The sequence below is a fragment of the Pithys albifrons genome, chromosome 7 (assembly GCF_047495875.1).
Source record: "Pithys albifrons albifrons isolate INPA30051 chromosome 7, PitAlb_v1, whole genome shotgun sequence".
Classification (NCBI taxonomy): domain Eukaryota; kingdom Metazoa; phylum Chordata; class Aves; order Passeriformes; family Thamnophilidae; genus Pithys; species Pithys albifrons.
The window spans coordinates 30,528,955-30,541,148 of record NC_092464.1 but is presented as its reverse complement, the minus strand read 5'-3'; the positions used below and the strand labels follow the sequence as shown (position 1 = coordinate 30,541,148).

At 37.1% G+C, this 12,194-nt stretch overlaps 1 long non-coding RNA gene across 1 annotated transcript in view; it reads right to left on the bottom strand.

The window, feature by feature from the left end:
• Positions 1-12,194, bottom strand: part of LOC139674478 (uncharacterized) — a 95,646-nt gene that overhangs the window by 56,916 nt on the left and 26,536 nt on the right. The window contains exon 2 of the long non-coding RNA XR_011698300.1: positions 7,985-8,089. This is a non-coding gene — a long non-coding RNA (uncharacterized lncRNA). The remainder of the gene's footprint in view (positions 1-7,984; positions 8,090-12,194) is intronic.

Here is a 12,194-nt window from a genome sequence, read left to right as displayed (position 1 = left end):
AGATTCCACGGACATGTCCTGAGGCACTCTGGGTGAGCTGGGTGTATCCATATACAGTGGTAGCCAGGTACTTCCTCTGCAGAGCTGACTGGTATATGCTCACACCACACATACAGGGGTGGTGTGTTATGAAGCACCAGCAAAGATGGGAAAAGATTGGACCAGAAGGTTTATGATATAAGGCACAATTAAACAGAGCTGGCTATCGTCCCGTTTTATGTGTGACAGTCAGTAGCAGGCCTAGAATGACTGAGTGACAGATGGCTGGTACGGATGTTAGAAAGGTTTGTGTTTAGGCACCCCATGCTAAGCCAGCTAATCTACCTCACAGATGTCCTTGCTTTTGCAGCTGTTTTCTTTAGATGTCCTTGAAAATTCAAAATCTAATCTACAGGTACTCCTAGATATACCTGATATGATTTGTGTTTCAAGTTGCTTTTGCACAGTGTTCATTTAAGCACTGTGAAGATGTAGCATGATGATTGTATTTGGCTAAAACATATCCCTGGTCCTAGCATCTCAGCAATCAAAATTGTATCCAAGATACTCTGACAGAGCATTTATATCATGAAGTGGATTTTTCTACATAAATTTAAAAAAAGTGATATGCTTAATCAGACTGCATGAGGCTAGTCGATTTCTCGGCTTTGGCAACTGCCATCAAATTCAGCATTCCATCAAGATCTCAAGGTTTCTGGGGGAAACAGGAGTTAAAACCAGTTTGTAAGCAAACAGTAAGACTAGCAGACAGTTGTACCTGAGGTATCAAAAATAGATAATCTTCCTCAAATGTCTCCAAAATATTTGGATGTTTCTAGATAAAAAAATATTATAAAAAAAAAAAAAGAAAAATACCTATAGTGTATGAAGCCTATGGGTTTAGCTAGAGCTACCAGTACACGATGGACAACACTTTGGTTTGTGTTGCCAAAGATGGTCCTGCTTAAGGTCGGAAGGCCCATATGCTTTGGTATTGTGGTATTTTAAGTTTTACTGCAACATGCAGCTGTCAAAATGCAAAGGTATTTTTGAGAAGGGGCACGCTACACTATAGGTACCTGCAAATACTGCCTGCCAGTTATCTGTTCAGATACCAAAGCCTGTGGAAATGGTGTTGGCACTAGTGAATGAAATCTGCAGAAATTGTCACATCAGTTAAATTTAAGCACAGATCTGAAAGCTGTGAGGTTGTATGGATCCTGGATTTGCAGGTTTTTTTCTCAAATAGTGGAAACAGTTGTAATCACAGAGTTTTCACTGCCTGTTAAGTGTTTTGCTACTTTTTCCTAGATAGATAACAGGCCTATGATATATGAAATATAGTCCAGCATTTACATTTGGGCATATGATAAAAATGTCTTCTTTTTCCTTCTAGAACACCTCCAGAAAAAAAAATCTGAAATTCAAGGATCTTGTAGGATGCGACATTTGACATCTCTTTTTTTACCTTTCCTCCACTGAAATTTGAAAGTATTGCTGCTTTATTTTCTAGTAATGTGCCATAAAATAGTGAATAGTAGGGACAGAATATGTTTAAGTGTGCATATTTTACAGAAGCTGTAGTCATGGTTATAACAATACATTATGGATGTCTCTCCAGGGCTGTGCTGAACATGGCCCTTCCTCAGTAACTGAAAGAAGAACTACTATAAGGCTCAGAGCACACTCAAAAAAGTGATTTAAACAGGAACTAAATTTTGACAAGATCTGTTTTAGATGTACTGGAATAAAAAAAAATGTAGCTATTCTGGGTTTATCATTCGCCAGAGATGCTGCTTTTACATCCTTCTTTTGAAGGTAGCTGAAAGTGAGAGCTAAGGCTGTGCTTCCACAAGTAAAAACCCAAGTTTAATACCCATTCAGATGATCTAGGTGGAAAGATGTTGCTTAATGTTATTTTACAAAACTGTGTATGCAGAAAAGAAGCTTCTCAGTTGGAGAACAGAGAAGTAGAGAAAAAAAGGATCTTTCACCAAAGCTCGCAAAATCCTGCCTTGGAGACAGTAGGCTTTGAGGTAGAGGTGTTGGCTGAAGGCTAAGTGTTTGTTTCGTTGTATCTCCGAGAGAAAGATTTTGTACATTTTTGAGGTATGTGTCAGCCTCAGAACCTGCTGGGAGGCAAGGACTTTTTCTTCTGTTCCAACCACATTAGAAGGCCATTTTATTTCTATTGCATTTGTCTTTTACACTGCTAGAATTTAGTAGTATTGTTTTTATTCTGACTAAAGCTCCTTAGAAGATGCTAACACTTCTTCAAATCTAGTACTATTTTTTATCCTACTTGAAATATCCCAGGAAAACCAAATATTTGATAGCCACTCAGGCTAGAAGAGCCACTTCTCTAGCTTTATAATAACATTTTTCCATAGGTTCTTTCACCAAATGCCTAGCAAACTGCACATATCCTTGAAACACTAAGAAAAAGGTTGATTGTCCATATGTCTTTGAGCAACCCAATACAGCTGAAAAAAGTAACATCTTATGAGAATTTTGGATGGACAAATAAACAAAACACTAATTTTCTGAGCCTAACAAGAAGACAGTCTTTGTATAAAATAACTATTTATCTGCTGGTCAAGGTGAAACCACCAATCTTAGCTCAGAAAGGGGTAGTTCAACTGATACATCTCTTCCTTTCATGGGTTTATATTCTGCATGTCTCTAAAATTTTTGACGACTCAGTATATCTTTTCCATTCTTCCTCCTTGTTGCCCTTACTGGCCCTATGAAAGAGAATTTCCTCAAGGAGCTGTAAATGTCATCTGATGACTTAACCACCATTTTGTGCAGCACTGCAGAGCTGTAGAGAATCCAAATGAGCAAACTGCACCTCTGGTTCTCTGAAAAAAATTAATAAAATTTCTAAAATGAAGAGCTATTAGAGAGACAGCTTAAAATCTCCCCTGAAAATGAACAATATCAAACATAAGTTATAAAGATACAAAGGAATTAAACAGTGGCGATACTAAGTAGTCCTTTAAAATGCATTTTGCAGGGTGTCTTTTATTCTTTCCTATTTCTAACAGAGATGGATAATGTAGGTGTGCTGGTTTAAAGGCAAACCAACAGGGGAAATGAGCTCACCACGAGAGAAATCATAAGTCAGAGCTAAAATTTAAAAATAATATTACAATAACTACACTGACACAAAAGGGAAATTGCTTTCAACTCACAAAAACCCAGCAGTTTTTGGGGCACAAACCCAAGGGGGATTTGTTTGCCCTTGTGCTGAGACCCCTGTGGCTCCCCCAAGTCCAGAGCAAAAGGAAATGAAAAACCTGTTGGTGCAAGTGAGGGCTGTGGTCTGGTAGAGAGTGGTGATCTCCTCCTGTCGAGGTCCTGCTGCTCCTCTGGATCCAACAAGAAGTTTCCACAGTCTTCTTACCCACCACTTATGTACCCTCAGGGAGCACCCAGTCCCTCCCCCTGGGCGGGGACTCACACAATGGGTGATTAACTCTGGGAGCCAGTGGGTATTGTTGAACTGTGGATGGCCCATTAGCAGCTCCGCCCCCTCAGGCTGGGTGTGAAGGTGATAATGACTCCCTGGACAGCTGCTGCTAATGGTCCATTGTCCTTAGGGAATGAATAGAGGGGGTAGAATACACAGCTTTGATCACCCCACACACAGTGTTAACTGGTCCCTCCTGCTGAACTAGGACAGTAGGTGAGGTCTTTTCTTCAAAAAGAGAGGAAAACTCTAATGTGAAGACGAAAGAAATGTTTAATCTTTAAGGTTTTGGATCCAGGATCCACACGAAACCCTGTGGCAGAGCAAAAGGATGAAACCAAGTTTGTTAAGTGCTGTCAGGGGCCTCCAGCATCAAACCATCCATTCATTTTTACATTTTTCTTGAAGCTTTTCCAGATGCTGCTTCTTAATGTATCACAGTCATGGGGGAATGGTGGTATGGCTATTCTCAAGTAGCCTACGTAAGCAGCCTGCAGACCAGGGTGGAGTGGGCTTAGCTTAAAATCTTTGGAATTTTAGGGGTAGACTAGAGAGAGAACAAATAGAACAACATTACTGGGACTCACTAGCATAATGCATTGTTAACCTGCCAGGCAGAAAATGCATTTTATTATCAGGCGTTCATAATTCCACAAAATCCACAACAATTTTTGGTTTTAACATCTGAAGGGACCTTGATGTTTACAGCACAAGTTTGCTCATGATCTACTGTGAAACTCATCCCCCTGAGAAATGTTGCTGGCAGGTATGACCTTTTGGGAAAGCTGGTAGTCTGCTTTAATGTTTTGTTTGTGTCTTCTTCAAAGCTAACAAGTAAGTAACATAGAAAGCTGTCTCCCTTCTCTGATATGAGAAAAGGTTATTTTGTTTGTTAGCTATTGAGAATTGATTTATGGAAATTCTCTCAGCATTTCTGTTACCACCACAGGTTTTCAAAAAGTAGGGTGGTTTGCTTTGGGGTTTGTTATTTTTTTTCAGTACCTGAAAACTGTGGCATCTACACAGTAATTTTTCATTCAGAGTATCAAAGCCAGTCTCCTGATTGTCCCCTCTTGCTGTACTTTGGTTAGCAATGTTTCCAGGACTTCTGAAACTGGACCCTTTTTGGATGAAACTAAACAATAATATGCCCCAGAAGCAGAGCTGATGTAGTCCAGCCATTGCTGGGCATTCAGTCCATGGAAACAAGCAAGAGATGGCCTGAAATAAAAGATCCCAAGACATGTAATGTAGGCATCAGGTCCTTATCACCACACAAAGGGATCAATTACTCAGCAGATCCACTTCTACTGACCTGTGCTATTTCCTAATGTTGGCATAGTCAATAAGCCCATTACAAGATTGTAATTTCACTTGAACTCATGTAGAAAAAACCATAAATTCATAACTTTTACAGAAAGAATTACTTCCATTTTAGTCAGCTATCTGAGTACATTTACGATGTAGAAGTCTGAGTTTTGCTGAAGCATTTCACATTAAAGAAGCACAGATAAATAAATAATGAGTACCAGTACATGATAAAAACTGTACATTAGACAGTTAGGCTACAGCACAGTAGAAGGAATTATGCATATAGGTAAGAACAAAGAATACCTCAGATACTTCCATTGTCATTTAGGTGCTTTAGGAAAGCTGTTCCACCATCAAGTAGGAATGGAAACACACAGAACACCAGCCTGAATTTAAAATAATGCCTTTCCTGTTTCCTGTGGACCATCATTACATTTCTGGATTCATTTACCCTACAATATGATAAATTAGCCACACTTTTCTTTCTTTAAGACAAAACTGCATGACTGTTAAAGGATTTTTACATACTCCAAACACTAAATATTTTATTTAATACAGTTTCATACAAACAACAGAGATACAGCAATATAATGTTGGGAAGAACTATTGAATAAAATCTGGGGACTCATCATACATTTTAGATAATCCAAAGAGTTTCTTGTGATCTTATTACCTATGAAAACATTTTGTAGTTTTCCACCAAATGTGGACGGCTCAAAATTTCATGCTACCTCAGCACTTGTCTGAAGTTACAAGGTTAAGATCTGTAAAGAAAAAGTCATACCTATACAATGTACCAACCTCCTTATCCTGTCTTTAGAAAATGGCGGAACGATAGTTAACATGCACACTATATATAATAGAGTTCTTTAAATATACAGTATGAGAAGCTAAATATATTAAAATCTAATTTATCTCCCTTCCCAGTGGTCCTTTTTTGTCAGCTAAGTTGTACTGAGTGCAGAGACATTTCTATATGGTGTTAGTAATTCCTGGAGTTTGAGTAGAAATTAGGATCTCATGATTAAACAATTCCTGTGTCAGTACCTTCAATCTAAATACACTTGTGAAAAAACTCTTACCAGAAGAAAAAAAAATCAGTGGGGTGAAATGATGTACACAGGGTTACACAGAAGATCTCTTAAAGAGCCAGCTTGACTCCTGATAGTATTCTGATACCTTTGCTATGCATGAAGTCACTGTGGGAGTGTCAAAGACATCTCTTTTGCCAGTAGTATATTTTTTAAAAAGCAGGATGGCATAAAACAGTGTAAGAGCTTATACAATGTCCCCTCTGCCTTCAGAAAGAAAAAAAAATCATTATTGAGAACTACTGTTCATTTAAAATGCCCATGATGGAAGTTCTGACAGTCTGAGAACTGTTGCTTTTTTCAGAACAAAAAGTTTTGCTTTGAACCATAAGAAAGCTAATGGAATGAAAATGAAGTCATTTACACTAATACATTTGGACTGACTTGGAAAACTGTTTAATAAACTCTTCACAACAGTCTGCATAGTAGTAGCTGGAAAGAAAACAGTAATGATGTAATAACAGTAATCAGCTGAATATAGTTAAACATTTGTCTCTCAGACACTACAGTCCTATTCCCCATCAACATCTGCCTTAGTTCAACACACTCCTAAGATGTAAGAGCTATAGTAAATGTTCTTTAGATCTGCATTTATACTCTTGAGATTTTCTTGTAACCTGCCAGTACACTATTTTTATACCAAGGTGAGTATTGTGTGTCTTACAACGTGAGATGGCACTATTTGTGTTGTATCAATTGCGTCTGATGTTCTTTGAGGACAATTTATTAATTCATTGTTAGTCTTGCCCTCCCAAACTCCCCCAGGTTATGCATCCTTTTCTTGCTAACTAAAACAAGTTTGCTGCCTCAGAGAGCTCATGATCAGACTTATATGCAAATACAGTGGGTATGTGTGATTTTCTTCTGGGTAATCTGATGTATCAGGTCCGATCAGTCAAACTGTCAACCATCTACTTATTTATGACCTTTTTGTCAGTAATTCCCAATTAATTTGGACACTACTCCTTGACTAGAAATTCAATATGGTGGTATCTTCTCAAATGCTATAATTCTATACATGCGTCATGACATTTGTGTTTACATGTTACCAAGCCTAGCCTGCAATACGTGCAAAGCAAGGGATAAGCCACTAGAGCAGGGAGAGCTATTCTTAGTGCTCAATTGACTCAGCAAATGTATCTGTTTTCTCTTTGTAAGTTACCTATTGGTCCCTGCTGGATGGCTCCCAAACCCACAGAAGCGCTCCTAATGACCACTGCATACCTCTGGCATGAGAACTTCTGTAAGCATGTAATCATGACAACTTCTCATTCCAAAAATAACTTTACAGAAAAAATGAACATTAAGTTTTAGAGGAAGCAGTTGTACAGTGACTTTCACTCCAAATTACTCAATTGCAGCCTGAATCCAACCACTTTTCCACAGCTGTTTATTTCTGGTGTTCTCTACCTACAGAATACAAAAGTAATTACACAAGGATCATCCTTAGCTTGCTCACTTCTACAAAAGTCAAATGTTACAGTTGCAATTTCCATGTCTGCACAGTGCTGGAAAGTCTGTTGGCTGATGTCTTTTTGTACTTAAGTAGTGCAAATAAATGTTCTTTTTGGGGCTAAATCTTGCAAGGCATATTTTAAAAATAGATTTTAAGGTGGTTCTTTGACTTTTGAAATCTTGTGTCATTTGCACTACCTTTATCTTGTGAAATAGCATTGGAAAGAATGGGTATACTTCAAGGAAATATTAATGCTTGTCACAGTGGAAAGCTTTTCATTTGTCAGTTGAGCTAAATTCCTTACTTTACTCCTTCTTTTATGCAGGGACAAGGGTTATAAAAATCAATTGCAGCAAATGGAAACAGGTCAACTAACCACAAATGTGGCTGATTAGAAATTTAGGGAAAAGTGTCCTACTCTGAGATTTCTATTCTTGGAAAACAGTGGGGAAGCTGGACCACAGCATGTTTGTTATTCATTGTCTCCATTTATTATGTTAGAATAACTACCCCATTTTTTTGTGCAAGTCCAAATGGATAGCAGAGTACAGAGAATGAAACATTCAACATACAATTGAATATAGAAGTCAAGTCAGCCATTAATAGTTCACTCCCAAGCATCTGGATCCTGAATATGCAGTTATACAAGTTGAATTAACATGGTTGTTTACTCACATTTTCCGGAGCATTTTCAGCCATCAGCCCTTTGCAACAATATTACACCCAGCCAGGCTGGAGTCTGGTGACTGGTTATTCTTAAGCAGATCCCTAAGCAAACTGCTGAATAAAAAGATTAAAGCATAGTATTATTCCTCTTTACTTCTATCTGAGATTTAAGTAATGTGATTTGAAGTTTGTTTAACCTTGAGTTGTGTTCTCATTAGCTATATTAAATACAGTAAAAAGTTGGCTAGCACAGCAATAGTTTGAAGGTATTTTGAAAATCCTAAACTTTTAACCCCACGGACTTTTCTAAATACAGCCTGTGTTCAAAATGTTAATTTTACTTGGAAGCAAAACTGAAGCTTAGCCTTCACCTGTGGAACTTAATTATTTTTTTCTTTTCCTGTATATTCTGAAAGTATCATGCTTAAGGAGAAAATTCAGTCAAGGTAGCTTTGTCCAACTTGAGGATTATAGTTGAAAATTCAGCCACTGACCCAGCCTCTTTTTCTTTTACTGTCCATTTTTTCTACACATTTGAGAGTTTTCTTCAAGGCTATGTACAAGCTGTTACTTCAGTGGACTCTCCAGCTACCAGTAAAATTTCAGTTCAGGTTCTAGAAAGCCCTTACCCTAAAATGTTCCACATTTCTCTGGAAGGTCCTATCAACTGAAAGGAGTGTTACAATTATTTGAAAACCAGAAAAAGTCAGGATTGTGTGACTTTCTTCCCAGTGGAATTTAAATCTAAGGTCCTGTTTGCAGCCCCTTCTCCAAAGTGAAGATTAAGGCTATTTCTTTTTTTTCCATGAATTATAGCAGCTCTTCACAGTAATGCATTTACTACCTAGGCCAATTTCCTGAACAGAGACACACAGCAAGGCGGGGGTTTTTTATGATACAAAGCATCATCCTAATGACATTTCTTCCCAGAGGGAGACAGAGGGAGAGAGGGAGAATTTTCTGTTTTCCTGCTTCCAGCTTTATCTACTTTGGGATCAACTATTCAATCCAAGCTTAATAAAGTAATTAGGTCAGTGTGAGGCAGTTTCCCAAGGGCACAGCCTTTTAGAATTTTTTGTTCTTTCTTAAATGCAGAGATGTTATCCTATATAGCATGGTTCCTACAAACAATGTTGTGTAATGTACATTTAATCTGTATATATAACACAGCACCACATCAAGTCACGATTACTCAAACTAAACCTGGCAACATTTCAATGTCAATTTCTCTCTCCCATTTTCCTTTTTCCTCTTATTTTTCAGGACCCAAAGAACTTATTTTTCTTGTAAATAGTCTTGTTATCTGTTGCTACCAGCAATCCATGGAATTTTTCTCAGCCATTAGGAGATTGTCTGTTTGACTTCAGTTAAGTACTTTTTCACTGTCTAAATGAGTCCATTGTGGCAGCAAGTGACCATACTATCTACACAACAATGTGCACACAGTTGTATCTGTACAGGATACGACAAAGAGGTTCATATGTAACTCACACTGCCATTAATATGTTCTTCTATTAATAAACTATACAAAAGTCCCATGACGTTCTCTACATTGCATTTCTGTTATAACTGTAGTTTTGTTTTGTTGATATGAGTAACAGTCAGCTACTGTTTCTGTACTGTTTTCTGTACAAACTAGAAATGCTAGAGTGAAAAAGGTACTCTTACATCAGTTTAGCTGTAAAGATTAATTGCTGGAAAGCCATAAAATACTTATGTGCTAGCTAATCAGTTTAAGGAGCAATAATCTCTTTCTGAAGCTAGAAATTCATTAATTAATCATCCCAACTGTAAATGCAGTCTAGGCAGAAAAATCAATAAAAGCCCCAACCACTCTTTTAAGGTCAGATGTTATCAAACAAAACTCTGCTGTTTCACTTATGCAAGACTGCACATCCAGTTAGAGATAAGGCAACCACTGCTGAAAAAACTCTGTATTTATGCTAATGAATTTTCATAAAGACTGGGAAAAAAGTATTTTCATTTTACTGAACTTGTTTTTACCTCATCTTTCTCACACTATTGCTGCCTCATCCATAAGCAGAGAGGTGAGTAGGATTTTCATTTAGCATAAGGCAAAAGGGCAGTTTTGATCAGCACTGAATCTGTAGTCTTAACAGTTACTATTATTCAGAAGGACCTGGGAGATTTTCCCAAGTATGAATATAAATTCTACTTGGTGAAAAGTTTTATGTATGTTCCGGAAATTCATGTAGGTTTGAGTAATAAATCATTAACAGCTTCTCATAAGAAAGGATGGGGCAGGGGCACTCAAAGAAAAGATAACAAATCTAAAAAGAGCTAAAGACATTACTTTTCAAGCCCATGTGTGGTACTCAGTAACCTAAGATGCACTTGGTACTGAATCCTAAATTGCTACCAGGTTTATCTAAATCAAAAAGCTTTATCCTACAGAAGAATTTGGAAAGAAAAATCCTTTAAGGACTATTAACTACTAATAAGAATTTCACATTGCAGATAGCTAAGACATGTATTCTTACAGTTTTAATGCATTCTTTTCCTAAATAGCTTCAGACCTTTGACAGAGGCAGACTCTTTGGCCTTTAGTCTTTTTTAATGTGAGTACTTCTTATCTTCTGCTCTAGCTTTTGTATTTTACAACTCATCCATATTCCTGTCAGCAGATGACAGTATGACCCATGAATGTAAGTAGAACAAAAGGGAGTTGATTGTTTTGGAAAATGAAGTCTTCATCAGAGTACAATAACAAAATAATCCGAACTATTTTCATTTTGGAAATTTCTCTTTAAGAGTTAGGCAAAAGAGAATTAAATGGTTCTGAAACACATCCCCTAAACCATTACATAATGTGAAGCAAGAAACTAATTTTTCAGGAAAAAAACCCATGAATTGAAGTGCAGCAACTAATTACCTAATCAAAGGGGAATGGCTGCGTGAGGTGGAAGGGATGTTTTGTGGGCTTTTGGTTTTTTGCAGCAATAACTGACAGAGATTATTTGAATATGCTAATTCCAAAAAAGCAGACCAAAGCAAAGTCCAAAACACAATGGCAGATGAACTTCATGAAAGATTGCATTCAAAGAAAGGCTAAACCAGTTGGGTTCACCTCTGCCTACATCAGGGAAAACAAATTGTCAATTTTGAAAGAGATACAAAGTTATAACCAAACAAATCCCTGGTTATGTAGGTCAGCCACCAAGTGAAGTCATTACTCTGTGAATCATTCCTTGATGTTCTGATCTCTTTTGAAAGAAACCTTCTCAGCAAATCACCTGCAAATTTGCAGGTTTTAATGAACTGCTTTTTGTTGATCACACTATTCTCATAATAAAGTTACACTGGCTCTCAATCTGTGTTTCAACTTTAGTATTTCCTGCTTGGAGTATTTGCAGCTGATGCCATGTTGAACACCAATGATTAAACCATTTCAGACCATTTCAGACCCTTTCATTTAGGTACCACTTCTCTTCCTTCCTATTTTCCTCTCCCCATCCTTTGAAGACTTCCACCCTTCTCCATCTGACTATGAGGAAAAGATAAGCTTTCCAGTTTGATGAAACACAGCTGAGCTGTACACCTAAAATAAGACAATGAAGATGATGAAAATGCCCATTTGTGTGTAACCCAGTGTAGAAACAATGCAGAGCAATCCCTTTGGAAAAATACACACTAAGAATCGGCAAACTTCTCTCATAGTCCATCAAAAGAAAATCTTCTAGTGGGGGAATGTTTCTAGGCATGATTTTTTTTTTCTCATAAGAAGATCTCACTGAATATTTAATGGAAAACTTTTAAAATAATTTACTTATTTATGCTGTATATCTTTCCAAATGCTTATGGAGAATAAGCATATTCAAGAGCATAATTTAAAAAATGGGGAAAAATTTTATATGACAAATCATTAATATGTAGTCATATTTAAAAGCAAAGAATTTTGACAAGTTATCTTTGCTTCAAGTTGGAATTCTGTAGCTAAAGATGCTATCCTGTTCAGAATGCAATTTAGTTGTTAAGTTTCTGTTTACAAAACTGAATACATTTAAGACTGCAGTTGGGCAGGAGGGTCTCAGTGTTCATTTCAACTGCATAAAAATTTGTAAATTGCATCCTTACTTCAGGAATTTCTTCATTTTTTCATTGGCTGTGTCTAACTATGAGATATAAATTTTCTTATGTTAGTATAATGGAAAGAATTGCTGTTTTTATTTTTATTTTGCTTGAAAAAAGTCAGTTTATT